The sequence below is a fragment of the Sinohyriopsis cumingii genome, chromosome 8 (genome assembly GCF_028554795.1).
Source record: "Sinohyriopsis cumingii isolate HCF-2022 chromosome 8, ASM2855479v2, whole genome shotgun sequence".
Classification (NCBI taxonomy): Eukaryota; Metazoa; Mollusca; class Bivalvia; order Unionida; family Unionidae; genus Sinohyriopsis; species Sinohyriopsis cumingii.
This window is the reverse complement of record NC_142968.1, coordinates 125,333,811-125,353,748: the sequence shown is the minus strand read 5'-3', so window position 1 is coordinate 125,353,748 and position 19,938 is coordinate 125,333,811. Positions and strand designations below refer to the sequence as shown.

At 41.7% G+C, this 19,938-nt stretch overlaps 1 protein-coding gene across 3 annotated transcripts in view; it reads left to right on the top strand.

The window, feature by feature from the left end:
- The window catches only part of LOC149794581 (uncharacterized), a 72,730-nt gene that overhangs the window by 35,731 nt on the left and 17,061 nt on the right, over positions 1-19,938 (top strand). The window contains exon 1 of one of the 3 annotated variants that reach the window (XM_089968864.1): positions 20-89. The exons of 1 other annotated variant lie outside the window; for it this stretch is intronic. The gene's annotated coding sequence lies outside the window, so the exon portion shown is untranslated. Of the gene's footprint in view, positions 1-19; positions 108-19,938 lie in introns of those variants that run through there. One more of the 3 variants, XM_089968865.1, reaches the window with a different exon arrangement.

Below are 19,938 nucleotides of genomic sequence, written 5' to 3'. Positions count from 1 at the left end.
ACAAATCCCCACAAAATTGTTCCATTATTTTCTTAACCTTTCCTCTTTCGAAACAGTTGTAAACTCCGATGTTTTTTGTATGGACGTAGGTAAGCATCGTTAAATTCGTAAGTGTAGTCATCAAGTTATACTTGTCAATATACATATATATATATATATATATATATATATATATATATATATATATATATATATATATATATATATATATATATATATATATATATATATATATATATATATATATATATATGTTTGTGTGTGTGTGTATACATCTGCTAACTTGAGGCAAAATGATCTTATAGAACAAATCAGTGTTAATTAATTTGGTAAGGAATCTAGGTCTGCCCATATGCTTTAAAGATTACATAGGCGCTCTGTATTCAAATAAGTTGGGGCGATGGAAGGTGGAGGCTGTGCATTAAAACTTGATTGAAATACGTCGTTTACTGAATTATAAATATGGCTAAATATCTGTAATTAATACAATTAATTACACAGCTGGCAGGATTTTAATCAATGTCAGCTCTTTCCATTGACAACATCAGAACGTTTAAACTTCAGGCCTACATTTTGAAAATGAGAAAATGAATACTAATATTGTCTTCGTGAGCATTTTGCGAAAGGAATATAAAATAGTGTGTATAATTGGTATTCTAAAATTTTATATTAAATGTGTGTTTTAATGGCTTAATTTGCTGTTTCCTTGATTGCATTAACACAAACTGCGAAAAATAACGCTTTTGCGTTCTTCGTGTAATATTGTACTGCTGTTACCTTTCTTCAATTCACTCACAGAGGATCAAATGATCTTCCTTACTTAACGAATGTACATGTTTAGGAGATGTTACGAACAATGATAGTGTGAGCATAATTAGTGTGAAAACATGGCTAACTGTGAATACCTAAATAATGTGATAAAATAATAGTATTTACAGAATCCTATGGAAAATCATCAGTTAGGTGAAACAATTACCAGTGACTTAGCTTGAGCAATAATCACATCATCCGTCTAGAGGATGATGCACACAAATATGGTCGGACTAATATAGATTTGGTACAAAGACGAGTTGATGCATAAATACGTACAAAGCTGGAAGGTAATAAATTGAAAGATGTTACGACGAGAAGGGAACAAGTTAACAATAAATTAAAAATATTTACCATAGTAGTAATGAAAGGCTAGGAAAATATCCGAGTTCCAAATAAAAATTGATGTCAACAGAGGAAATATAAAAAGATTTTAAATACATAGGATTTATTCAGAGATTCAGTAATTTATTCACCGCTATAGGAACCTTTCAAACGCAAAGAGAAAAATGAAATCGTTTACCTAACATTGGATAATATTTGCGACATATCGAGCAGAGGATAAACACCTACATATATGTTGTTGAGAGCAAATAAACAAATCGGGTTTATCTAACTTTTGTCAACCTCGATATTGAAACTAAATCTGAGATAATATTTGTTGAATCGTATATCGAAGTAAAGGCAAACATTTGATTGGTATACCCGACAATCTGTAAACTGTGCAATATATACGTAACGTATTATCTTAAACAGAAAAATATTAAAATGTTGTTTACTTGAATCATGTGTATAATATACAATTTTAAGATTGCATAGATCTATATTCTTTTCAATGCAATATAATATTGCGTTGCTCGTCAGTGGCGTAACTACCGTGGTAGCAGGTACAACCGTGCTGTTGGGCCCAACCATGTTGGGTGCTCTGTCCAACTAGGAAAAAAAATAAAGTGACAGTAAGCGGACGTGGGGTGCAAAACGTTTGCTATGGGGACTGTGGTGAGATAATTACGCCACTGTTGGTCACAAATGTAAAGCAATAATAGAGCAGTGTTGTCCTTATGAAACAGGCTGTGTCGTGTTTCTGGGCGACGTTGGCATGTGCTTTTGGTACAGACATTGCTCTTTTCAGAACAGTATAACTGCATCATCAATTAATGATTGTCGGGGCGATAACTAACATGTCTGTTTTCCCAGAATTAACATTAAATTCAAGCTATTTACTGCAGATCGACCTGATGAAGAATAGAGTCATTGGAATAATCCCGAGAGAAAGTACCAGATAAACACTTTAGACTTCAGTGAAACAGACCAATGACACTTCATTCTAAAGGAATGACTAAACATGTATTGCTGACGCAGTACTTAAATAACATGGACAATGCTTTCTAAATATTTTATTTATTTTATATTCTTCTCTGATAGTTATAATTTAGAAAATGTAAAACCTCAATATCAATAGCAGTCAAAGGTGAATGATCTGCTGATCAAGTAAAATGCATGTATGCCCTACATTTCGTTGCACTTGTGATCTTTTTTTATATATGCTGCTTACCAGCTTCTGCGATTGCACTCATCATAGCCTCATATCGTACTCCGAGTTCATAGCTAATATCACGGTGACATGCAGAAAAATAATAGTTCCAAACAAGCTGCTTATTCGTGTTATTCGTTACATTTGTTAGTAAGATTAACGGAGATTCTAGCCAATCCACCTGTAACTAATCCGGGTACAAAACTTCTAAAACACATCATTATATCATATGAAAACGATGATCTTTTTAAGTTAAATGACTACAACATTTTCATAGCATTCAAACATTTGTACTGTTATGTATATATTGGAATAAATGGGATCGAACAAGGTACAATGAGTGCAGAAATGAAAAACGCAACATCAAGAGCTGATAATGTGCAAAGTGATAGCACATAAGCTGTACGGTTTGTGGCTTATGGCGAAATTCTTAAAAAAACGTTTGATATCCATATGCTAACAGATCTATATCTACTAAACCCTGGTATTCTTTGTCGAAACGTGAACTTTAACATTAAAGGGAAGGTACAATGGTAGAAAGCAGAGATGGAAGAATCTCTGTACTCTGTAGAACAAGGACAACAAACTGAAAAATCTTTTCATCCAGAACAATGCAATTACAGGAGATTTGTTTTCATAATACGTTGATGATAAGAGCGTAAATATAATTTGTTTCGTCTTCAAAACAGTTGATACAGCAGCCAATACAGCTCTAACTAACCACGCACATTATTTTCGCATGATGTCTTTAAAGATTGATTTTACACTGTGCAAAAAAGTAGGATAAAGTGATCTGAAAAGTTTAATAGCTCAGCAATAAAGGAATTTACCAGTGATTAATGAAGGTTTGAATTTGGCTCGAATTTCCGTAAAGTAAGAATTAAAATTTATCTAACCTGTATGATAACAGTATTTATTTGTATTAAAAATTATGTTAATGTTATCAAACAGTGTACTAGTGTACGTAGATGTGAACTGATTACTTAATCGATATGTGGGTGTGTCTTCTACGCACGGATGCCTATGCCAGCGAATTTTGTAGCATCATTGCTTGGTGATGTGCTCATGATTGAATTGTTATAGGGATTGGTACGTGTAGGCAAGGCGGCGAGTGCTGTAATCCGCGGACCTGGTTTCAAACTTCAGCATAACACGGATTAAAAATTCTCTAACCTGTATGCTAATTTTATTTATTTGTAGTTTAATGTATATTTAATCTGTATTGTGTGCTTGACCTTTGGCCGTAATTGAGGATAGAGGCCTACCCGTTTTCCTCTTGTTTTCCTTGTTAGTAAGCTATACACAAGCTGTTTACTTGGGTTGAGTAGATATTCTAGAAATGAATTCGTTTACAGTTTGGAGTAATTTCCATTAAGATGAATGAGTTCTTTTAGAAAATGTTACTGCGGCATAGCTCAATTTGAGGAGTATATAAATTTTTGATCATGAATTTATTAATTCCTCCTTTTAATGTCAATTTGGAATCGCTTACTGTTGCGTTCAGATTTATTTTGAACACATTTGCAAATAGATAAATTGATAAATTGATTGTTTTCTTTTTTAAGTTTCCAATTTTATTTACATTGATTAAATCAGTATTAGACGCACTTTCGATTTAAACATCAAAGATTGTTTTTCTGAAGAGAGTAGATCACTACAAACGTTTTAGCTTCTTGTGCACACTGAACGCTCAGGCATTCAAGAACTGGTGTATGGAAATTAGTGTGGAATATAAACTAAGCGACATGACGAACCAACAAGAGGTAATTAAAACAATTTAATATATTTACAGTTATTATTCTGCTTTAATTAATATTACTACTGACCATAAAAGAATGCCTGTTTGTCTGTCGGTTTCATGATTGAAGGTATTCATTTGTGTACAATGTATATTATCATCAGAAAACTTTCTTATTAAGTTATTTAAATTATACGACATGTTAGTAGTGAATGGGGTGAGATTAGAGACAATGGGAATTAGCATTAAAAGCACCCCTGGGTAAGATTAGCGACAATGGAAATTTAACATTAACCACCCTGGGTAAGATTAGCGACAATGGAAATTTAACATGGGCAAAAAACCCTGGGTAAGATTAGCGACAATGGAATTTAACATTGGAGAAAGGAAAAAAAAGGAAATATCCATTTTAGCGACAAAGGCATTCGAACAATGGAAAAATAAATATTGATTCTAGGGACAAAGGCAATTGAACATGGGGAATAGAGTTTGGGTCTGTCTAGGGACAAGGGGAATTGAACATGGGAATAGAGTTTGGGTTTGTCTAGGGACAAAGAGGAATTGAACATGTTAGAAAAAAAAACTACTTTAGGGACAAGGGGAAATGAACATGGGATTATTTTAAAAAAAAAATTTTAAAAAAGGGGTAGGCAACAGAAAGTCGGTCTCTTTTCGAGAAATGTGGGTGGCCCTGAAAAGGGCCTTTGGTTTTCTTCTTCTTCTAATTTCTTCTATTTCTCCACCAACTTCTTATTTTCTCTCCTACACTCTTTATCTTCTTTTCTTTCTTTTCTTCCTTCTTTTTATCTTCTTTCTGCTTCTCCTCCTCTTCTTTCTTCCTCTTCTCATTTTCTTCTTCCTTTTCAATTTTCTCGTTCCATACTCTCATCCTTATCCTTTCCTCTTCATCCTCCTTCTCCTCCTTTATTTCTTTCATCACAGCACTTATCATTTCCTTTACTTTTCTTAAGTTGTTAATCTCCATCTTCACTCTATGTGGGCTATAAGAATAGTGATCCTCGTTTAACCTCACTAACATTTGCTCCATCATACCTAAATTGTCCAGGACGTCTTGCAATGTTTTCATTTTATCGAGCTGGTTCGAAGCCATCTTCTTTTTTTATTCTTTGTAGAATGGTTTGAACGACGAATACTGTGGATTCTTATAGTGAAAGCGCGGACGTGAAGGAAAACATCCCCTACTTTCTCATTTCATATAATATACTATTCACATAAGTGAATCAGCAATAAACTAACCCCAAATCTACTATCCACACAATCGTACGTGATCGGTTACAAAACCCAAACTACACTCTCCACATACACTAAGAAACAATAAACAAACCCCAAATCTACTATTTACACACGCAAATCATTAAAACAAAATCCATAATCTACTATCCACACAGTCGTACGTGAGCGGTTACAAAACCCAAACTATACTCTCCACATATGCTAAGAAACAATAAACAAACCCCAAATCTACTATTTACACACGCAAATCATTAAAACAAAATCCATAATCTACTATCCACACAATCGTACGTGAGCGGTTACAAAACCCAAACTATGCTCTCCACATACGCTAAGAAACAATAAACAAACCCAAATCTACTATCCACACAAACATACGTGAGCGCTTACAAACACACACACACACACACACAAAAGAAAAAAAAGAGTCAATGTTTATATTCACACTACTCTACCTACACACATTGGCAAATCGATTGTTATATCTTTTCTAGAGATTGGGGTAGCCCTGAAAAGGGCTGTTTTTTAACTCCAGATGCACCTATCTAATGTTGGCACCTTCCTGGTCTGGCACCATACACACATCTTCGACTCCAGTCTCCTTGCCAATTCACCCTTGTTGCTGTAAGTGCAGAGGCGGTTGAGTGGCTTCACTATTCCAATCTTCTGTCTCTGGAATAGTGAAGACTTCCCTTTCTCTTCTTCTATTTCTTATTCTAGGATGAATTGGCATCCTTACCTCCTGTTGTAAATGTGGTGTAGCTACAGGTTGGGGAGATGTTCTTGCCTTAGGTGTCACCTTGCACACAGGGTTCATCATAGGGTGACACCTGATCTCTCTCTTTCTTTCCTCCTCTTCTTTCATTTTTCTCTCTTCCTCCTCCTGTTCTATCCTGGCTTCTTCCACAAGGGCCTCCGCAGCCAGCTCGTTCAGGAGGCATCTGGCATATTCCAGGTGCATCTGGAGTTCAAAAAGTTTTTCAAGTCTGCTACTCATTTTTATTGTTGATCAATCAACAAGGGTAGCTAGACTGTCCAGCGAGTTTCAATTTATAGTGAAAGCGTGGACGTGAAGGAAAACATCCCCCTAAAAACATAAAACTGATCTTACCTAGATCATGACCAAACAACGCGCGGACCTAAAAGAAACACTCACTCACTTTTTTATACTACCCATTACTATTCTAAAAAAAATTTCATTAATCACTTCAATATACTATCCACATACGCAAAGCAATCCAATCAAACCCCTAAATCTACTCTCCCTACACCTCAAACAGTCAAAAACATGATCTTAATCTACTATCCACACCAACGTACGTGAGCACTTACAAACACACAATCCTATACACAAACACATAAACTCGCATTATTAAAAAAAGAGTTAGTGTTTATATTCACACTACTCTACCTACACACATTGGCAAATTGATGGTTATTTCTTTTCTAGAGTATTTGGTAGCCCTGAAAAGGGCTGTCTTTTTTGTTTTTTTGTTTGCTATGGCAATCTTTTAGTTTCTAAGAATGCGATATCCTCTGAGGATAGACTTTCTGGCGATAGGTCTGCTTCTTCGGAAAGAGAAGAACTCTTTGGTGTCGATACGACAATCGACAAAGCTTCTCTCAGGTTCAGGTTCCTGCTGCTGTTGCTGCTGCTGTTGTTGTTGTTGTTGCTGTTGCTGCTGTCTCTGAAGTCTGTACTTCTCTCTCCATTCTTCTTTCTCCCTGTTCACTTCTTCTCTGAAGAGCTCTTCTATCAGGTCTTCAGTGACTTTTAGCATTCTCACATTCTCTGTCTCTTCTGGCTTCGGTATCAGACTGTGTCTGACCCTATGCAAATTCACGTAGGCTTCGTTTAGCTTAGCTAGTTTGGAGCACATCTTCGTAGGAGGATGAGTCGACAATGGATGGTTAGACTGGAAACAACCCGGTTCTTAAAGTCAAAGCGCGGACGTGAAGGAAAACATCCCTCTACGGTTTTCGAGCCGCAACGTTCAATGAGTGTCATGAGGGGGATAGTAAGAAGTCAAAGAGGATGAATCAACATTCTTATAGCCAAACAAACCACAAAGGCATTTTTTCAAAACACAACATTTTTTATTCAAAATCATTTAACATGAACCAACAACTCTAACATTTTTAACAATAATCCAACAACATAACATCAAACATTTTTTTTCAAATGACAAACATTTTTTTCAATTTACACTCTACTTTAAACAGGGTTGGCAAAGTTGTGAATGAAATTGTGATTTCCACTGTTGCAAGTCATTGAGTCATGGATGCACACTACGTTTCCTAGCTGAAGACAACAAAATAAGCATACTAGTCACAAAATCAACGATTTACTTTCTCATCGTTTCTAGAAAAATCACGATCAAAATAAGTCACTAAATGTTCTTTTGCTGATAATAAGTGATCAATTTCGATCTCGACTTTCTCTTTGAATTTGTCAAAGAGGGCTTTGATGTAATGGATGTCTCGAGTCGTTAATGGAGGACAGAAATGTTCACGCAAGTCTTTATACCACCAACGTAACACGTCTTTTTTAAAGACTCCAAGCTTCGTCCAGATATTCGTTGAATTTTTCTTCTTGACTGATGTTTTGACATCCATAGTAATCATGCTTCATCCATATAGTCATTGTGTCTGCCAGGTATGTAGCACAGTAGGAGACCAATTGCTGTTCTTGTTCTGGACATCTCGACTTGATCACGATGTCCTTTTCGTCTTTGTGTTGGGATTCTCCTTCCACGGTCTCCTCACATTCCATCTTCAAAGCTTCTCCACTAGGTAAAGAGGGAGAACAGTCTTCCATAGCTTCTAATAGTCTAGAATGACTTCTCTCAAACTGTTGATTTCTATCGTATTATCGAATTCTGCATATAGGATGACGTTCACTGTCTTGTCCAGTGGTTCTGTAAACTGAAGTTTCACACGAATCTGGCCAGATTTTATAGGGTGGAAATGTCCCTCGTCGCTGCCCTGGTCTGGAGTGAAATCGAAAGCCCACAAAGCATAGCCTCCTGCGTAATCTTCGTACGTAATGCCGTGACTGGTGTTGGTTCCTAACTGTCCGGTGGCTTCGTACAAGGACAAGTACGATCTCAAGTAATTCATTTTATTGGGAGAAAAGTTAGGTTCGAAAGGTCGGGTACACAAGGTCTTGCCATTGCGACTCACTTCGATTTTCTTCACGTTGAAGTGTTGAAAGTTAAAAGGATTTTCTTTGAAGGCTCCGTTGAAGGCTGAATTCAGGACCATACCAAGGATTAAACGCTTGGGTAACTGTCCTTGAAACAGATGATCTTCGATCATGGAATGATGGTTAGCGGGAATGGTGAACGTTTTCACTTCCTCACGTCGTATGGGATACTTGGCGGTCGTTCTGCTCAACGTTTGACTGATGTCATCTCCCACTCTGGGTAACACTTCCACGCGTCGTACGTAGAGTTTGACGTCCTCGATTTGGCTTTTAGGATTGCCAGCAGCAGTATCAGCCAACAAATGGAAAGCGGTACTGCTGCGATTCAGTCTCAAGCGAACATTTACACCGTTCAGCAAATATTTCTCTTGCAACCACATGTCCAAATGCAAACGAACCATCAGTTCTAAACTGTTCTTATTTAAGATTTTTTTTTGTCTTTCCTCAAAGCCGTCATTGCTTCCATCCATTTTGTCGAACTTGCCCGCCTCGTCAGGTTCCCATAGCACACAGGCATTGAGATGAGTATTCTTGGTATCTATTCCGTACGTCAAGAGATTTTCCAGGTAGGCACGATAAGGGTAAGTATCCATGCTGCTGCTGACCATTTTGTTATTCAAGTACAAGTCCACTGAGCTGAACAAGGAATGCATGAAATTGTTGACGGGAGCTATATTCTCAGTGTCTTCTACTGCACCATCATCCTTATCTAGAACTTTGACTTTCAAGTACAAGTAACTGCTATTCAGATCGATGTAATCTTCGGGCTGTCCCTTGATTTCAAACTCGATGGGAGCGGAATCGGTCAGTGAGGAGACGGGATGAAATTCCACCCATTGGGATTCTTGCATGGTCATCATGGTGGGCGGCATGGCAAACAGATCCAGTTCCGACTTGGTACAGGCGCATGACTCTCGGTGCATCATTTTTTTTTGTTGCTGTGTCTCAATAATCCAAAACGTCTAAGTCTCGAACGGTTCTTCTTTTCTTTGCCTTTCTAGTTTTAGAAGTGTGAAGTCTGGTGAAAGGGTGTTTTCTTTGTCGTCTCTTTCTGCCTTGTCCTTGCTGAATGCCTGACTCGGTAGCGTGCAGGGCATTTATAGGTGTGTCTCGTTGGCCCAAAAGGTCTTTACCCGTTTGCAGCAAGACATTTTTGCCTGCCCTCATGAAAGCTTCTTTAGGGTTTTGTTTGTCGATGATGACATTTTGGAGAAATTCTTTGCCTTGCGTCAGTGCCGCATCTTTCAAGGCGTGCAATCCGCGTGTCACCATCAGTTTCAACACCGGGGCCACCGAACGAAAGGCCGATTTTAACATATTTCCTAAACCGTGTCCTCGCTGTCGAGCAACCCCTCGGTACACTGGATACATGACTTACGAATCGTGAGAGAACCGTTTTCGAAAATGGAGTTTCACCGTGACTTTTCCTTTGGTGAATGGAATATTTTGTCCCAAATCTCCTTTTATAGCAATGTTGACCGTGTCCAAATACGACTTGCTGACAGGCAAATAGTGAGGATGGACAAATTTGCGGTGAACGTGGTAAGTGTTTCCACCTTCCTCGTCAGTGGCTGTGACAGAATTTACTTTGAAAGGAATGACACGCAGTAACGGCACAGAGGTGTGTCCCACCACGTTGTACTCCACCACATCGGAGTACACAAACATCAAATTCAGTCCCTGGTTCAGTTCTACAGGGAAACGAAAATACCTCGCAAAATGCCCGTTGTTGTCAATGTCTGCTATGTGAATCTTTTTGGTCTGCTTATCCGTGACCAAACTGATGTCTCCACCCAAAATGTCATACAAGTCTGGGCAAAATTTAATGCGTATACTTCTATCCTCACTTTCAAATCTGATGAGTAGACGGTGAGACTGTTTGTGGTACTCCATGGTGACACGTTTATTTAGTTTGGTCAGAACTTTGTCAAATGCTGCATAGAATTTGTCAGCGATGGCCTCCACCAGATGTTGACCACTAAAATAATGGCCTGAGTTAATTTTAAAGTGATAAATGTAAAAAGGAGAAGTGTCACTGTTGAGTATTGGGGTCTTGGGAAGTGATTTATGTTGAGAAGTGGTCGTCATGGTTTGCTACACTGTTGGGTCCAGAATTTCGACGTCGAAAGTGTTTTGAGTTTCAGTGATGTTTTTGATTTGTGTTGGGTGAATCATTTCTACCAAAGCCACTTCCCAATGGGCTTCGTGATCTAAGGGGATGGCCTGAGGTAATTTGGCCGTGTAACAGCACAATGTGTTGTGGGGAAACACCTCCATGGAACTGTCACTGGGTAAGGTTAAGTAAAATTGGTTTTGGTGACTCATAATTCCAGAGTTCTGTGGCTGTCCAAGGGGTTACTGGACGTCAGAGGCGTGTCTCCGCTCAAAATGGGGTTCTGGCTGTGGTTGGAGTGTTGACTGGCACTGGCACTGGACACAAGGTTCCCGTGGTTCCCGTTGGAAGAGAATTTCAGGGAGGGATTGGGAAGCAGGTAACCGATGCAACTGCTCAATAAAATGGTCCACAATTGTTTGTCTCCTTGTTGCAAACTCAGATTGGCAATGGCTGCCCCGATGACACAATACACGACGAAGATTTGGCAGAAAAACACGATTTGCGTTTTAGGCACACGTTCTCCGCACCACACCCACAAGGGTTGTTTTTGTAAATCTTGCACAGAAGAACTAGGTGAAGGAGTGGTCGACGTAGCTGCGTCTGTGTGAAAGGGCATGATAGTCACTTCTTTTTATAGTCGATGACTTGCGAAGCGTCGATCCAAGAATCAAAACTGGGTGGATATCCTTTCCAACGTACTTTGACTTCTTTGACACGTCGTTTGCCCACTTTACGGGTTCTGCGTTCGAGAATGCTTTCGATGTCGTACACGTCGTCTTCTTTTTTGGTCACACGTTGTAACTCGGGCAAATAAAACGTTCCTTTGAGCACTTCTCCGTTCATGTCTTCCAATTTATAGACGGCAGGATGACGGGCATGCACTCGTCCGGTGACACGAAACAATTCGGTCGTCCAGTTAGGTAAGTAACCTTTGTCGAAAGTGCGTTTGGTTTTGCCAATGCGCACCAAATCTTCTACCGCCAACTCTCTACTTTTCTTGGGGACAGCACTCGTCGGGGACGTACCAAACAGGCGCTCAAACACCAACACTTCGTTCTCGGGAGTCACTTCTTGCGAGGCAAGTCCGATGCTTCGATGGTAAGATTGGTTGTACGCTTGCACCAGGTGCGGTAAGATGTCGATGTACTTCAGAGTGTGGTGATGCGTAAAATATTTCCACATGCGTTCTTTCAAAGTGCGTTGAAAACGTTCCACGATGCTGGCTTTGGTTTCGGGATTCTCGGTGGTAAAAAAAAAGAATGTCACGTTTCTTTAATTCTTTTTGGAAAGCTTGGTTCAGAAATTCGGTGCCTTTGTCCGTTTGCCATCGATGAGGGTGACGGCCACTTTGTTTCAACACTCGTTGCAGGGCTCGCACTAACTCGCTGCTCGATTTGGAAGTCAAGGGCACGACCCAGGCAAATTTGGAAAAGACGTCGATGACACAAAACAAATATTTGTAGCCTCAATTGTAGCTGCCCAAATGAGAGCCATCGGCTAAATCGGCTTGCCATTGATGATCGATGCCTTCCACTCGGGTGCGACTTCTGGCAAACTTGCGTCGAATGGGTTTGTGTAAAGTGTGGGTAGCTTGTTCTTGTAACCATCGTTGCACTTGACGTAAACGGAGACTTTTCAATCGAGTTTTGGCAGCACGATACAATTTTTGAACTCCTGTGTAACCTGCAGGATGCGATGGATCGTAGTAAATGCTGGCTAAGACTTTTTCCATTTTTTGTGTTTGTTTGTTAATAAGACACCCACTCTTGGAGGATGCTACTCTTTTTCTCTTGGGGTACTTTCTTGGATTGCAATGCTTTGCGTGTGCGACCGGCAATAGGTGTTGAAGAGGAGGATGTCTGAGCGGGGGATATCGGTTCTTGTTTCACTTCTGTCTTCACTTCTGTCTTCACTTTCTTTTTCTATTGTGATGAAGAAGGGGTGGTCATCATCTTTTTAATCCATCCAATTCTGGAGGTAGGTGGTGTTGTTAACTTGCGTACTTTTTCTGATGGAGTTTGAAACCCTTCTTCTTCTTCTTCTCCTTTTTCTGTCTTGGTCACTGGTAGTGGTGGTACTGGTACTGGTACTGGTGATGGTGCTGGACTTTTCATCAAGGTCTTAAACTCTTTCAGAGTGGGTAGAGCTGTTTCGTCTAAAGCTTTCTGGTGAAAGAGTTGCAGTCGTTGCAAGAGTTGACCGTACTTTTGCGATTTTTCTGTTTCGGACAAATCTTGGCGATCCATCAAGGACTGCAATTCGTGTTGTAATTGGGACATCTCGCTCAAATGGGGATTGGGAGGTAAATGTGGGGTGCGTTGTTCTTGCCAACAATGGTATTCCATCCATCGTTTGTAAGGCACTAAAGCTAGTTTTCGTCCTTCCATGGGGTTGTCAGGGGTAGATTCTGAGATCTTGGGACTTCTGAGGGCCTTTTTATCTTGCTCCCACCAGTCCTCCCAACATGGTTCCCAAGACTCCTTTCAGCAGGGACCTAACAAGAGGGATAAAATGCCTCCACGTTGGACCAACATCTTCTTCTTTTGACGAATGGGAATTTTCTTTTGAACCATTTGGCGAAGAACGTGACGATGTTTACCTAAGCATTGTTTCTGGTGTTTGGACAAAGGGATAGTGCCTTTCAAGACGTTCAAACAGCATTCGCACACGGTATCGATGACCTCTTTGGAGGCCGATTGAATGTGTCTTTTTCGTAGGGGTGGAGAAGCTTTGGACAGGACAGATAACATGTCCCCATGTTTAACTAAACGAGGAGGCAGACCTTTTCTTTTCTTTCCTTGGGGCTGTTTAGAAGAGTAAAGTTTTCTGGAGGGTGACATCTTTGAGTCTTCAGCACCAAAAACACTGATACCCCTACTTGGTCACAGACTTTTTTATACTGGAACGCGTCGCCACTGATTGTCTTTACGTCGTATCAATTTGAGGACAGGCATGACACGTCGTGCAGGGGTACGTAACGGACTAAATCGAGCCAGTTCTTGCTTGGACAAATCCAGTAAACTTTGTAATATGCCCGATCTTTCTTGGACTTTGATTTTGGGAGAAGGTACTTTGTGAGCAGCAGCCACTGCCACTAAATTGGAGGGTTCTGCCACTGGGGAAGTTCTTTTTGGGGTCATCAACGGAGATGTTCTTGGTGTGATCAACGTCTCCAAGTACTCTTCAGTTCTTGGTGTCATCAACGGAGAAGTGGATGAACGTGAGGCTGCCGGAGACGCAGTCACCGCCGTGGCAGGTCGTGGTTTGCGAGTGTAAAGTTGCGTCCTGGCCGAAGTGCCTCTCTTGCGACTAGTTTTCTTCTGCGGACTTTTCTTTTTCTGGGGTCTTCTTTTCCTTTTCCGGGGTGGCGTCTGGTAAGAGGAGGGTCCCGCCACTGGAGAAGTTCTCCTTGGGGACCTGGTTTTTTCTTCGTCTTGGAGCTTGGTTTGACTTTTTTCTTGGGGAGAAGTTTGGGGGCATTAGGATCCCATCTTAAGAGAGAGCGAATGATGACCCCTTCTAGAGTACCGCTCCCTCCAGGTTTCAAAATGATTTGTTTTTTGGTTTGAGTGTCGATGCGGGGATCGGCCAGTTGGACCAAAGCGACTTTGTTTCGATCAAAAAAGCGTTTGGTTTGATGAGGAATCTGAATGATCCCTTGGAGTAATTGACGTGCCGTCACCGTGAACCATCGTAAGACTTCTTTGAGACTAGCTTCTAAGATACGAGCTCGTGTTTGTGGATTTTTTTCTCGACTGATGCCATACAAGGCACGAATCAATTTGACGGGAAGATGCGACTGAAGGGACGTCATGTTCAAAATGTGTGTGAGACAGACGAAAAGGGTCTGAGGTTTTTATAGATTTTTTTTGTGGAGTGAAATTAAGTCGAGGACGGAGACGTGTACAGGACAGGCCCTCCGTCTTGGCACCAGTGGTGAAACAAGTGGGTACGAAATCGCAAATCCTCGGGGGTCGTAGGTTTCAAATCGACGAGTAAATAGGCGTGTGGAGTTTGAGTGGCATCGTCGTACGCCTGAGTCAGCCAAGGCGTTCCTAACTGTTTGGCTAAGACTTGCACTTGCGATTTATCTCGAGGGCTTTTAAACAAGACCACGTAATGCGCATTGAGACTGATGGTGCGATGGGCTTTACTTTGTTGAAACAAATTTTGGGTGATGTAAACGACACTGGCATTACGGTGATGCCCTTTGCGCGTGAACCACAGTTTAATTTCTTCTTCGTCTTCTCCTAACATGTCGTGAAAAATGACCAAATGGGTTTGACGGGAGTCAGAGACGATGCCGTCGTCTTCTTTAGGAATGCCTTCCACAAACACGATGGAATCGCCTTGACCTTCTCGCAAGAGGCTGTACGCCGATTGCCACTCTTTGTAACACCACACGATCCGTTGAGGGGGTCGATCGATCAAATGATGTTTATGTTCGATCAAACGTTTGACGAATTCGGTTTTGCCTGAACCGCTAGGTCCAGCAATGAGCATGTTAAAGGGATGGCGAAGATACAAAGCCTCCCAACTGGCACGATCTAAGTGTTCGTCGATGACTTTGATAGTAGAGGAAGAGGGAGAAGAGACAGCAGAGGTAGCCATAGTGTCTGGAATGTCACTTGTGACACGAAAACAAACAAGACGAGAGTTTATATACTTTTTTTCAGAACACGTTTATTGAATGTTTCAAACATGAATACGAAAGACAAAAAAATACATAAAAGCCAAAGGCTTAAGTACAAGGATAAAAGGCACATGATAACCATCAACGTGGAATAAACACAAGTGTCTGTACAACATGTTTTGGGTAATGTTCTGACCAGTTCTATAGAGGATAAGGTCACACAAGTGTCCTCCCGAAAGGGTCTTTCAGGCCTGTCCACTACAGTCCTGTCCTGGGTGACAGGTTCTTCTGGCAGCGTCACTAACACAGGTTGAAAAGTCGCAAGGCTCACAATCGCATTCCACTTCAGAAGCCCCACACTTGAATTGTGCCTGTCTAAACTTGTTTTGTGTTTCTCAGAAAGTATTCATCTTGTTCGCTCGGTCTTGGTAGTCACAATGAACTATCGATCTTGACCATAGCCCCTTTTTATACTAGTCGCAATGCAGTCTCCAGCTTGTACATCTTTCCTTTTTTATGTTTTTTATGTCTTGTTTTGGAAGGTACCGTCTCTAAGGTACCATCAACATTGTACCGTAATGTCATGGGTGGAAAGGCCATAGAATGGTAAGGGCAGTGCGGAGACCATCGAGTATGTTCCAGAATAGCTGAATCTTTGTAGATACATAGATCCATTCGTAACTTAAGGCCACAAGCAAAACACTGTACTTCGTATCCCAATCCTGACTCAGGTCCCAAGCAGACAAATCCTGTTCTAGCTAAAACATGCGAAGAAGGTAATCCTTCCCTATCCGTAGGCCATTTCTGAAACGTGTCCAATCGACGGGCACAATCACAATAGTCAGGTAAGAAGACTGAAAATGGTAGGGTTTGAACTTGGAGTTCTCATCGGGTTTCTCGCTCGATTCTTGCTGTGGCGAAGTCATCCTTCTGGTGGGTGGCTATCCTCTTACAACCAAAGTTTTATACCAACGTGTCCATACGGCAATGTAAAGTGGTTGGGTAGTCGCACTCGCTTCTGGTACACGATTTGATAGACTTTTTCCAAGGGCCGACTGACGATGTGATGAGTGGGTAAACGTACAATCTTGTTCGGTTGATAGGTGGTCACTTTAAAGTTTGCATTCTCTCCCGATTGCAAGGCTTCTTTCAATACCCCAAAGTTGACCACACGACTGGTACGATAATTCAGAGTCAGTCCTTTCACTTTGCACGTCGTGTGCACTTCTCCTTGTTTGTCCCGGTATTTGTAGCCGTAATTTTTGGGGCCGCCACTGACGAAACTTAGAATCTTGTCGTCGGGATGTTCGTCTGTCCAGGCTCCTAAACGGTCTCCTTCGATGTCAGGGTGATGTTAACTCGGGTGATGGATGTAAATGCAACTGTCCGTGTCAAAGTACAGGACACGTTCCCCTAACAGTTCTAAAGCTTCGTACAATTTTAAGCGAGCATGAGCTGTCACGTAAGCCGCAATGATGACATTTCCAAATGGGTCGTCTTGTACAAAGTCCAGCTCTTCTTCGTAATTGACCAAGATCAAATCCTCGCGAACGACGTCCACGTGTTTCATGTATTTGGTTTTGTCGTGAATCATCTGAAAGTAGCGGGAAGGTTCTGTCAAATATTCCGTCTTGGGTAAACACGGACGTTGTGCCATTTTTCCCCACAAGCAATTTAATATCACTTTTGCAAACGATCGCCTGCCTTCGTTTTTCTCGATGTGATCTAAAGTGATGCCTTCTTGTTCATAGTATTTCTCTTTGAATGTCTTTTCGTCTTCGGAAGTGTGACACCAGGAAGGCTAGCCGCTGGCTTCTTGCTTCAGTTTCAAAAAGGCATCCACGTAGTCGGGGAAAATGCCTTTCTGACTGGGGTCACCCTTGTGGTATTGTTCTGTCTTGGGAAAGTGACAAATTTCGTACACTTCTAACAGTTGGTATCCCATGTCCAGAGCTTTGAACAATTCCACGCTGACCCACGTCCCCGTCAAGGCCCGTTCTTCCTGGGTGTGATGGCAAGGCTGGTCTTGGTTGCACGTTTCGGCACAAGTACGGCACAAAGGAAACATCAGTTTGCCTTGGCAATGGTGAGGTAAGATGGGATGGTACAAGTCCGTGGGCGGTAAAACTTTGCACTTGATCAGACCTTCGTATTGTCGAATGTTTTTCAGGTCGATGTGTTCCGTCAGCAATTGCGGGTGCCCTGCAGGAAAGCGACGATATTTGCACACGTAGGGATACAGCGAACACACGTCCAAGTATTTGATTTCTTCTCCTTTCTCTTCGTCGGCTTGGTACAGCAAACAGGTGGCACTGGTCCTTCCTCCGTACAAACTATCCCTCGGTTTCAGCGGGTCCATGAACTGGTAACTTTCCACGAGGCGTTTAAACTCGGGATCGGTTTTCATACGGTGATCGTACTCGTGTTCCCACATTTCCACCACTTGGTATCCTTCCTGTTCCAACATTAGGCGCCGCTGACAAGTGTCCTGGTACAAGTCTTCCATGGTTCGTTGTAAAAACTGATTTTTAGTGCTACGATCAGGGTAACAGACGGGACATCCGTGAAATAAGCAACCGTTAAACTCGTACACGATCTTGGGGTTTTCTAAGTCCCAGCCATCGACCGAATGCGTTCCGATGGTCTTTTCGCCTCCTCCGTTGCGGGCATGCTGAATCCATTTGTCTTCCTTGTCGCACAAGTAATGTAACCAACGTAGGGCTTTGACCGAGTATTGACGTTTGACATAGTGGGTCGTTTGAGGACTGATGACAGCCACGGTGTTTTCAGGCATGAATCGTTGTCGATACACTAAGGAACACGCTTTGGCAATGGTGCAAGCTTCTTCCAAAGGATCGACCCCTCCGTGTTCCATGAACAGTTCTAGAAATTTTCCACAGCATCGCCGTAAAATGTCCACGTCGGAACGACAATACTTTAGCATTTCTTCCTGAAAGTCGAACGGGTCGGAGGGTTGAGTTTGGTACCAAGCGTAGAAAGCTTCTCGTTGTTCGGTACGCATGTTGTCGGGGTCGTAATAGTGAGCCTCAGGCAAATTGGGTAGAACGACGTGTTGATTGGCTTCCGTATTGAAAAAGTGTGGAAAGTACCCTTTAGCCATTTCTGTCATTCCAAACTTTTTAGGCATTCGACTCAAAGGCATGGCCAAATAGCTCATCGAATCTTTAAAATGCACTTGTCCCACTTGCATGAAAATGATTTTGGCTCCGTTCAAAGTCACTTTAGGACGTTCGGTGCCTTGTTCCGTATAGTATCTGAGAAGAAACTGTCCATCGTATCCGGAGAAATTGTGAGCCATCACCGTGGCATGACGATGACAATCTCCGTAACGTTCGATGTCCTCTTGGCTATACGTCTTGTCGATGGGATCTAAGACCCATTGGGCAAAATCGGCTAACGTGTTCGGTCCCCGAAAGATTTTTTCACGCCCTCCCGGAATCTTGCTGCAGTGAGGGCAATGACTGAAGATAGGTTCTTGAATGCACTTCTCGCACGCTCGATGAGCCACGCAGAAATTAGGAATATGAATGCCAGTCTCTTGCATGCATTCGAAATCGAAAAAGATGAAATTGCCTTTCTTCTTGTGACCGTCCTCTTTCTCTGGTGGGGGTTGGTATTTTTGCACGTAGCATTCGTGTTTCAAGTCCACGATGTGATGACAAATGTGACATTTTTTTTCCTGAACATACGTGTGTCTTGGTATTGTTGGTACATAGGCCTTGTCGACACGTAGGGCACAATCTCAGCAGTTGACAAGCACATTTCTGCTGTGAACCTTGCGTCTTCAGATGTTGTTGGTAACAGGCAGGGCTGACAAACGTGCGCAGACAAGCAGGACAATGTACTCTTTCTTGTCCTTCGCTCAGACAGGGTGGAGAGGCCAAACATCCTGGGCATTTCCATCAGCAATGTTTGTGTTGCTCTCGATTTTTATATCCATAGTCACATTTCTCACAGTAATAACTGTATCCCAGGAATCCAGTGATGGTGGTAATGGTATCGAAATGGTCATCATGATAATAGACATGAATGTATTTTCCGTCCTTAAAGTCTTTCCCTCGAAGCAACAGAGGTACGCGCATTTCTTGAGGGTGCACTTTCAAGGTGTAGAGTGGAGCTAGGACATCATGCAATTTCTGCATCTCAGGAATGCCACAGGGTGCGTCTTTGGACAGTCCGGCTTGTTGTAACAGGAGTTCTGCTTCGTTTCATTGTTTGGCTCGGTCGGATCGTTGAGTAGTTTTCCAGGCTCTTTTCCATTCTACCGTGTCGTTCTTGTTGGCATAAGTTCGTCCCACAACGATGGCTCGGGCTAAACACATCTGGTCTTGAGAATTGTGAATTTGGACGAGACTCTTTTTGGTGTTGCGAAGGTCGTTCACCAATAACACCTTATTGCGTTGTCCGGTCCCTTGAGGAGGAGAGACGTGGGCCATTTTCAGTGTGGCTTTACCATCGGTGATGTCAAACTGGTCATTAGATTGTTGTACGTGTTGAATCTTGTCCATGACTTTGGAAGGGGTTAGTTCTGCGGGTCTGCTAAACTCGATCCAAACAGGGGATTTCAAGCTGTCGTGATCTATGGATAGTGTCAAGCGACCGTCTTTTTTGGGTTGACATTGTCGCT